Here is a 10,348-nt window from a genome sequence, read left to right on the forward strand (position 1 = left end):
GATGGCACTTTCCTTCCCTGAAGGATATTAGTGAACCAGATGGGTTTTTCCTGGCAATTGACAATGGATTCATGGTCATCATTAGATTCTTAATTCCAGATATTTATTGAATTCAGATTCCACCATCTGCCATGGTAGGATTTGAATCCAGACCCCCAGAACATTGTCTGGGTCTCTGGATTAATAGTCCAGTGATAATACCACTAGGCCATCGCCTCCCCCCTTTGACCTGGATGCTATCAAACTTCTTGAGTGTTGTTGCCAAGGTGCACTTATCCAGTAAAGTGGAGGATATTCTATCACACACTCCTGGCTTGAGCCTTGATGTTGGGTAAACTTCAGGAAGTAAGAGGGTGAGTTACTCGCTCAGAATTCCCGGCTCTGTTCTTTTTGTCTTAGTATTTAAATGGTTGATGAAGTTAAATTTCTGAGATGTTGATGGTATGGACGTCAGGGATGAAATGATCGTGGGAAATGGTTATTGCCTATAGCTTGTGTGGTGCAAATGTTCGTTGCCACTTATCAACCCAAACTTGAACATGTGTAGGATATCTATAGCCAATGTTGCACGTAGACAGTACTTCAGCATGTAAGGAGTATGAATGGGACAGTACATTGTTCTGAACATATTAGAAGGAAATAGGGTTGCAGCAGCTTCCCACCAAATATGAGTGTGGATATCCCAGAAAGGCTCAATGTTGATCATTTTTCTTTGTGCCCCACCCGCTTCTCCTTGTAAACCATCTTCTCAGTTATGGTCACAGTAAAGTAAGAAACACTACCATCAGTGGGCAGCAATGAAGATAGAGAGGCAAGGGTAAAGATACTGTAGTAAAATGCTGAAAATACTCAGTGGTCAGGAAAGAAACAGAGTTAATGTTTCGTTTGACAAGATTCATTTGTACTTTTTCTTTTGTTAAAGAAGTGTTGATGTTCCAAATCTGAAAATTATTCTCTCACGTATCATACGTACCACAATGTATGGTCTCAGAAGTGTCAATGATCTCAGTGTCCAGGTGTCAGAGAAAAGAACTAATGTTCTTGTGCTTGATGACCCATCTAATTATAGCCCAAAGTTTATTGGCAATAGTAACTACAGGTCAATTTGCTTAACATCTTTTGTTGGAAAAGCATTGGAATCAATTATTAAGGAAGTAGTAGCAGTACATTTGGAAAATCATAATCTGATCAAGCAAGATCAGCATAGCTTCTTGAAAGGGAAACTGTGTCTGGCTAATTTATTAGAGATTTTTGAGTAGACAAAGGGGAAACAGTAGATATGTTGGATTTGAATTTCCAGAAGGCATTCCACAAGATAACCTTTTGGGAGGTAAGTCATTAGAGCCTACAGTGCTGGAAGTACATTGCCACGGAAAGAGAATTGGCTCATGGGAAGGAAATAGTGAATGGGAATAAGGGTTATTTTTCAGGTTGGCTACCCATAACCAGTGCAGACCCACAGGGATCAATGCTGGGACCACAACTGTTTAAAATACATATATTAATGATTTGCAGGAAGGAAGTGAATGTACTGTAGTCAAGTTTGCAGATGATGCAAAGATGGGTGGAAATGCAGGTTGCAAGAGGGATAAAACAGTTAACAGAGAGAGATTAATAAGCTGAGTAGCAAAACGTTAGCAAATGGAGCTCAATGTGGGAAAATATGAAATTTTTCATTTTAGAAGGTAGAACAAAAGAACAGAATATAATTTAAATGGAGAAAACCTGCATAAAATGACAACACGGGAGTTGGGGGTACTTATACATGAAATACAGAAAGCTAGCACAAAGGTGCAGCAGGTAATTAGGAAGGCTAATGGAATGCTGGCCCTTAGTTAATGAGATTGGAATATGAGAGTAAGGAAGTCCTACTGCAACTGTACAAGGTGCTAGGGAGATTACACCTGGAATACTGTGAGCAGTTTTGGCCCCTTAATTAAAGGGAAGATATAATTTTGTTGGAGATAGTAGGAACTGCAGATGCTGGAGAATTTGAGACAACAAGGTGCAGAGCTGGATGAACACAGCAGGCCAAGGAGCATCATAGGAGCAAGAGGTAGTTTGAAGAAGATTTACTAGGATGATCCCTGGTATGGAGGAATTGTCTTATGAGGAAGGGCTTAACAGATTAGGACACCACTCACTGGACTTTAGAAGAACGAGAGGTGATCTCAATGAAACGTATAGGGTTCTTAAGGGATTTGACAGGGCAAATGATGTGAGGATACGCCCCCTCGTGGGAAGAGTCTAGGACCAGAGGGCATAATCCCAGAATAAAGAGGCACCAATTTAAGACTGAGATGAGGAGTAATTTCTTCTGAGATTTGAGTCCTTGGAACTCTGCCCTCACAGCTCTCAAGGAGTCCATGCATATATTTAAGGCTGAGAGAGATAGATTCTTGATTAGTCGGGGAAATCAAGGGTTGCAGGGAAATGCAAGAATGATCATCGGATCAGCTGTGATCTTATTGAATGGCAGAGCAAGCTCAAGGGGCTGATTGGCTTAGTCCTGCTCCTATTTCATAGAATCATAGAATCCCTACAGTGTGAAAACAGGCCCTTTGGCCCAACAAGTCCACGCTGACTCCCAGAGCATCCCACCCAGATCCATCCCCCTATAATCCACCTACTTTACACATCCCTGAAAACTATGGGTAATTTAGCATGGCCAATCCACCTTGCCTACACATCTTTGGACTGTGGGAGGAAACCCATGCAGACGCGGGGAGAATGTGCAAACTCCACACAGACAGTCGCCCGAAGCCGGGTCCCTGGCGCGGTGAGGCAGCAGTGCTAACCACTGAGCCACCGTGTCACCCAGGGCAAGACTGTGGTGGGAAGGGTGGTGGTATCAGTTAGGGAGAGCATTGCAACATAGACAAAGAGGATATCTCAAGAATTCAAAGACAGAATTATTTGACTGGAGCTAAGAATCAAGAAGGATGCAACCACATTGCATTTCTTACAGTCTTACAAGGGAGTAGGAACAGGGTGCACATAATGCTAGGGGTCACAGCAATATTAAGTTAATATTTGGAGTCAGAACATGAGGGAAGCCTGCATCAAGGTTACATGCAATATGTACATGCAGTGTATGTAAATAAGCTTGCTAAGTTACAATCATAAATTATGCATCAATAACACAAATCTAGATGAAGGAAGGGCAAGACTGTGGTGGGAAGGGTGGTGGTATCAGTTAGGGAGAGCATTGCAACATTAGACAAAGAGGATGTCTCAAGAATTTAAAGACAGAATTATTTGACTGGAGCTAAGGAACAAGAAGGATGCAACTACATTGCTTAGCATAGCCTGCAGACAGCCAACTCATGGGAGGGATGTACAAGAACAAATCTAGACGGAAATTAGAGTGATGTAAACATTATAAAGTAGTTATAACAGAAGACCTTAATTAGAAGGGGTATTTCATGAATATTTTGCATCCAACTTTACCAAGGGAGCAGATGGTACTCAGGTCATGGTGACAGAGGAGGACACTAAGTCACTTGAATGATTCAAAATTGACGTGGAGGTAGTATTGAAAGGTTTAGGGGGATGTGGGCCAAATGCAGGCAAATGGAACTAGTCGAGTTTAGGAAAAGTTGTTTCTGTGCTGAGAACTAAGTCTTGTTTAATGGACTTGCTGGAGTTCTTTAAAGAGGTAACAGAGAGGGTTGATGATAATTCTGTTTATATCAAATACCTTTTGGATGTTCATGTAGATGATATCATGTCATACACGAGACTTGTGGGCAGCACGGTGGCTCAGCAGTTAGTACTGCTGCCTCACAGCACCAGGGATCTAGGTTCGATTCTTTGGGTGACTGTCTGTGTGGAATTTACACATTCTCCCTGTGTCTGCATGGGTTTCCTCCCTAAGTTCAAAGATGCAGGTTAGGTAGATGATTGGCCATGCTATATTATCCATAGTGACCAAGGATACACAACTTAGGTGATTTAGCCATGGGAAATGCATGGTTGTGGGGGTCGGTGTGGACTCGATGGGCTAAATAGAGACCCCACCATGTAGAAGCAGGCTATCATATTATTGTCAGGGAATACAAGAGACAGCAGCAAAATGCATATAAAATTGGTTAAGTGATAGCAAACAGTAATCATTAACCGTATTCAGGCTGGAGAAAGGTAGTACTGAACCCGGGGGTCAGTATTGGGACCCTTCAAATTCCTGATATGTTAATGATTCAAATCTTGGGAGACAATTTCAAAGTTTGGTGATGATAGAAAACTTGGAAGCATTGTAAACCGATGGGTAGAACTTCAAAAGGACATCAAGTTGGTGGAGTGTGTAAATGGGAGCAGATGAAGCTCACTACAGAGAGTGAGGTGATAGACTTTTGTACAAAGAAAACAGAGGAAAGACAGTAGGATGAATGTTGAGAGATGTGGGTATACACGGGCATAAATCAATTAAAGTGGCAGAACAGGAGATATGTAGAGTATAAGAGCAGGAGGTTATGCACAACCTTTATATGATGTTAGTTAGATCTCAGCTGGAGTATTGTGTAAATTTCTGAGAACTACATTTTTGTAAGTATATGATTGGATTAAAGTGCAGAAGAGGTTTACAAGAATGGTTTCAGGGATGAGCAACTTCAGTTATGAAGATACATTGGAGAACTTGGGGCTCTTTTCCTTGGGGAAGAGCATGGAACTTTGATATGGGTTTTCAAAATCATGAGGGGTCTGGACATTGTAAACAGGGAGAAATGTGCCCACTCAAAAGGATCAAGAATACAAGGGAAAATATTTAAAGTTATTTGCAAAAGTAGTAATTGCAATACAAGAAAAGCAACTTTCACACAGCGAGTGCTTCAGGTCTAGAATGCACTGCCAGGAAATGTGGTGGAGGTGGGTTCAATTGAGGCATCCAGGAGGGTAATAGATGATTATTTAATTAAAAATGAGGAGGAAAGGGCAGGAGGATTGAGCTTTTTTTAAAAATTCATTCACAGGATGAGGGCATCACTGGCTAAGCCAGTATTTGTTGCCCATCCCTAATTGTCTACAGGGCAGTTAAGAGTCAACCACATTACTGTGTGTCTGGAGTCACACGTAGGCCAGGTAAGAATGGCAGTTTCTTTCCCTGAAGGACATTAGTGAACCAGAGTGTTTTTTTCTGATAATTGGCAGTGGATTCATGGTCATCATTAGACTCTTAATTCCAGATATGTATTTAATTCAAATTTCACCATCTGCCGTGGCGGGATTCAAACCTGGGTCCCCAGAACATTATCTGGGTCTCTGGATTAACAGTCCAGCAATAATACCACCAGGCCATTGCCTCCTCCCTCCCCCTTCCCCCTTCCCCCCCTACTATAATTAAGGTGAGGTTTGTTTAGAGTCGTTACTGTACATTCTCCTGTGTGTAAAATAAATTAATGGTTTGTACCTGGCTTCTTCTTACTAAGTATTTTCTGGCATTGTGAAGGTAACAAAAGTACAAAGAGCATGTTTGAAATCATGGTTACTAGTCCTGATCATTCATATTCCTATTGCTGCAGTTTTGTAAGCCAGAATGTGTCATTAGATATGGAGTACTGTTGTGGTCAACTCCTCATGTAGACCACAGGAGGACCTGGGTATGCTGGTTAACTTCAAGTTTATTTGAACAACCATAAACCTGGACTGGCTAAATAGAATTCTGTCTGATATTCTGCCTTACAGTACTCACTTGTCTAACTTCTGTTGGAACCCCTTTTTATACATTTTATTAATTCCCACTACTGGTGCAACGTACAGCTGCATTTAAGCTGCGTACTCTGCTTACTTTGTAGCCAACAGCACTCTTCCCAAGAGACTGTCCAAGGTAGGCTCAACTTGTGTAACAGCTACTTCAGAAGAGAATGTGTTCACTTATATCATGATGTTCAAGCTGACCCAGATTGGGAACAATTCTCCATCAGCCCCAAAAACCTTATGAATTTAGTTAGTTCATTTTCAGTTCAATTTGTAGCAAATGCAAATCCAGAGAGTAAGGCTGACAAAAATTTTCCACAAATTGATTTAATTTTCCCATTTTGTAATGTTGGCGTGTTTGGAATCTAATTCGTTTAGATCAACTTATGATAAATATTCTTAAACCTTGAACAAAAAGCTGCATATATTTAGATACATTTTACTTCTGATACATATTGTATGATCAACAAGACAAATATTGACTTGACGTTGACAAAAATCAGAGTGTGGGACATGTGGAATGCTGCCTTAGTCCAAAAGATTGGGCAGTTTCAATCTAGCTAGCCTATACTTGCAATGGCATACACTTTTCCATAAAGCACCAAGAACTCATGAAGCTTTAGTGACACAAAGGGTTCCTACAATGTATGAAAAATCATGTCTTACTCAACATTGGTATTAAAAAGTGAGAATTTTCTTTTTCAACAGTTAGGTAACTCACTCAAAAAAGGTTCAACACCCACTTGCCCCTCTGTTCAATAACTCAGATTTTTTGGAAAATTATATTAATCATAAATAAACTTCCATTAAACACTCACTGATATTAACAACTCTGCATTCTTTCTTTAGACATTTATTGCAGAAAATTCTCCAAAAGTAACAAATGGGAAATATGCACACATAGGGGAAGTATTTACAGAAAGTACTGGAGGTCTTGTACAATTTAGCCAATAACTTCCATCTCAGTAAAATAAATTAAAAAATACTGTAAAAGACATTACAATTAACATATTAAATACAATGATCTCTTTCCGTGTACAATGCTGTTAAGCTCAGCACTCGTGTTGCAATTATTTAGAAATTACCTTGTAATAAAGTTACCTTGAAGAGTTACACAAAATCTCCCTTAAGACTTTAAAACCATGATGCATGAAAGAAGGTGCAAGAGAAGTTTTGTGTTTACGTAAGAGTACTATAGTAAGTGACAGATCAACAGCATCGCTCCCAAAATATCCCTTATTAAAACAAATGCTTAGTTCCGAGTTTTTAAAAAAAAACTGTACCTTGCATTTTGCTTAGCACTACCTCAACCAAAATAAGTTCAAATCAGATTTCAAATGTTAGCCAATGCCTCTCATCTTATATTTTATTTGATTAAGGCTGTGATTGAAGTAGCAAGCAAAAAAATAGTCAATTCATACTGTAGCTGGTTCAGATACGTGATAATTCCAGGCAGTATATTAAGATAATTATTACTGTACTTCAATTACATTGTACCTGTTAAATCAAGCCACTCATTTTTAATTTGCCTTTGCTATCACTTTTTTCCCCATTCCACACATTTAGTCCTTGATTAAGACAGCAAAGGAACGATTGAAAACCAGATTTCTGACAATGCTGTGAGAAGCATCAAGCTCTCACTCGTCTCCAAATGGCTGCAGCTGGGATACTCGATTTAGTGTGCACATTTGCAGGGAGACGGGAGCGAAAAGAAAACTAAGCCACACCCACCAGACTGGGATGCATTGTGCCACTAGCAGAGTCAGATAAAATATTCCTCATCAACAATTATTCATAAATCTGTACCAGATCCCAATTTCCTGAAATGGATGATTAGTTCACCACATTACATTTACTTTGGTTCTTTGTCCTAATTTCACCCTCTTAATCCAACTGTTCTCCCTTTTGTTTCTGAATGATTTAACAGGTCACAATGGAGTCATTGCAGCTTGCCAAATCATATCCAAACATCCCACCCGACTTGAACTAGGTGAGCATCAGTTTGTGAAGTCAGTGCTATCAAAGTGGGGACATGAAACAATCAATCTCCAGAGATTACCATACTGCAGAAAAAATTTGCGTAAATATCGATTATGTAATAAACAAGGACTAGGAGAATGACATTTCAGATTGTCTCATCACAACATCCTATGTGAGGCACATATTCAGCAATTCATATCCTGAACATGTATAGATCAGTGTCTTATTCTGGCCGTATAAGCAATAACACCTAAGGGTTCCAATGTCATTCGTCCCACTCGTTGTGTAGTTCCAGTGCCTGAGCATGCTATTATAGTTTGCACTTTCAGCTGAATACCATGCATAAAATTAGCCAATGGCAAAAAACAAAACTAAAGCTAAATTGAAATTTAGGAAACAGAACTGGAAAAGGAGAAGTGGGAACAGAAGAAAGCCCTCGGTACAGCATTGACTGAGGTAGGACATAAATTGAATCGATTTCCCTTCCCCATTTAAAAATAAATTTTTTTGAATGATAGGTTGGTGTCAGATTGTTGACTGAAGAACTGTTACCGATAGAAACAAATGAATGCATTGCTTTCCTATTTGATTTTTATCAGGTATAACCCCCACATATTTACAGTTTCAATGTTTAAATGATAGCAACTGTAATCACAGACAATGATTTCACTAATTGAAAGGCAATGATTAGCATTGTTGAACTCTGTCAGTTACATCATGTATTTTCTAAAAGAGACATTTTTGAAGTTTATTCTGAATGGGGTGTTTGTAAAAGTAAACATATAAAACATTTTTTTCAAATACTCTGTCTGTAAGAGTACAAAAAAAATAAAAACACGTACGTATGTGTTTAGGTTCAGTAAGAACAGGAGAAGTTAGTCTGACTTCTCTGAAGTCAAAAAGTTTCCAAAACGTGCAAGGTCATGGTTCTAGATTAATCAGAAGACAAACTGCAATTTCATGTTCTTGCTTTCAAATTGTGGTTCTTCAGGTGCACCACTCATACTTTGAAAAAGAACATTTCACTTTCCCTTTTGGTCTCCTTTTGTAAAATTCTCCATGTTCCTTTTGATTGTGGACAGATTAAAAGCGTTGAGAAACATGACAGTTTTGCTCCAAAACACAATCTGTATTCCCTTGCTGTTGTGATTTTCTTCTGTGGCATTTTCATGCAGTTAAAAATCACAGAAGCATTGCTGCTTAAGACAGAAATGACAAAACCTGGAGAATGTCAATAATTTAGTGCTGTCTTCTAGTCTGTGAAGTCATTTCCCTTGCAATTGTTTTGCATGACGTGGCAATTGAGAAATTCAAAGCAGTATTTGGGCCACATAGGGTGAATGAGTGCTTGCTACAGCTGCCAGCAGGGGCAGGTCACTGGATTCGATCCTAAGAAAGAAGGAAACAGAAACAGTATTTACAAATTAGATCTGTAAAGCAAAGTAGTCAAGGCATCAGTACACCTTCACCTTCTTAAATCTTAGTTGAATGTCATGTCAAATAATAACTTTCTTGCTGTTGATTGTTATGTGTTGGAACGTGTTTATATTCATTAATAGATCAATAGGCTGGATCTATCTAATGTTTTAGAGATCAATTTTCAATGACTCCCTGCTCTAGAGTCTACTCAGTGTGCACGTGCACCAGACAGTAAGGAGCCATAGTCACTTACTAGTATTTGCAGGTTTCAACCTCGGTACATTGTGTTTAAAAGGAGGGGGGGGGTTAAAAAGTTAGCCATAGCTTCAGTGTACTCTCAGCAAATCTGACAATTGACACCAGAAAACTGTTATAAATTTGCTGGATTGTTATACAAACCAAAGTCTTTCAAAACAGGTGCTGCCTGATAGCATTGTTGATGGCACCTTCAATCATTTTACTGACAATGGAGAGTAGACCATTGGAGCTGTAATTGGCTGGATTGGATTTGTCCTTCTTTGCGTACTGGACTTAACTGCACAATTTTCTACATAGTTCAGTAGGCATCAGTGCTGTAGCTGTTCTGAAACACAAATCTTTAGTATTACTGCTGGCCCCACAGCCTTTGCCTCCAGCTGTTTCTAGTTATCATGTGGGGTGAATCCAACTGGATGAAGACTGGCACCTGTAGATGCTGGGAGGCCAAGATGGATCATCCACTGGGCACTTTAGGCTGAAGATTGTTGCAAATGCTTCAGCCTTATTTTTGACACTGATGTGCTGGGCTCACTCATCATTGAGGAAGGGGATATTTGTGGAGCCTCCTCCTTCAGGGAGTTGTTTAATTGTTGAGCACTGTCAACAACTAGATGTAGCAGGACTGCAGAGCTTACATCTGATCTGTTGTTTGTTTAGTCACTTGCTGCTAATGCTGTTTGGTATACCAGTTTTCCTGTTTTGTAGTTTCACCGGGTTGACACTGCTTAATTTTTAAGGCATACCTCACGCTGCTCCAGGCAAACCCTCTTGCATTAATCATTGAACCAGGGTTAATCCCCTGGCTTGATGGTAATGGTAGCATGGGGCATATGCCGGGCCATGAGGTTACAGACTGCTTTGGAGAACAATTCAGCTCCTACTGATGGCTGACAGCACCTCATGGATCCCTTTTGATCTTCTAATTCTGTTTGAAGTCGATCCCATTTAGCACAGTGGATAGTGGCACTCAACATGATACAGGGTATTCTGAACGTGA

The sequence above is a fragment of the Rhincodon typus genome, chromosome 12 (genome assembly GCF_021869965.1).
Source record: "Rhincodon typus isolate 14 chromosome 12, sRhiTyp1.1, whole genome shotgun sequence".
In the NCBI taxonomy this organism is placed as follows: Eukaryota; Metazoa; Chordata; class Chondrichthyes; order Orectolobiformes; family Rhincodontidae; genus Rhincodon; species Rhincodon typus.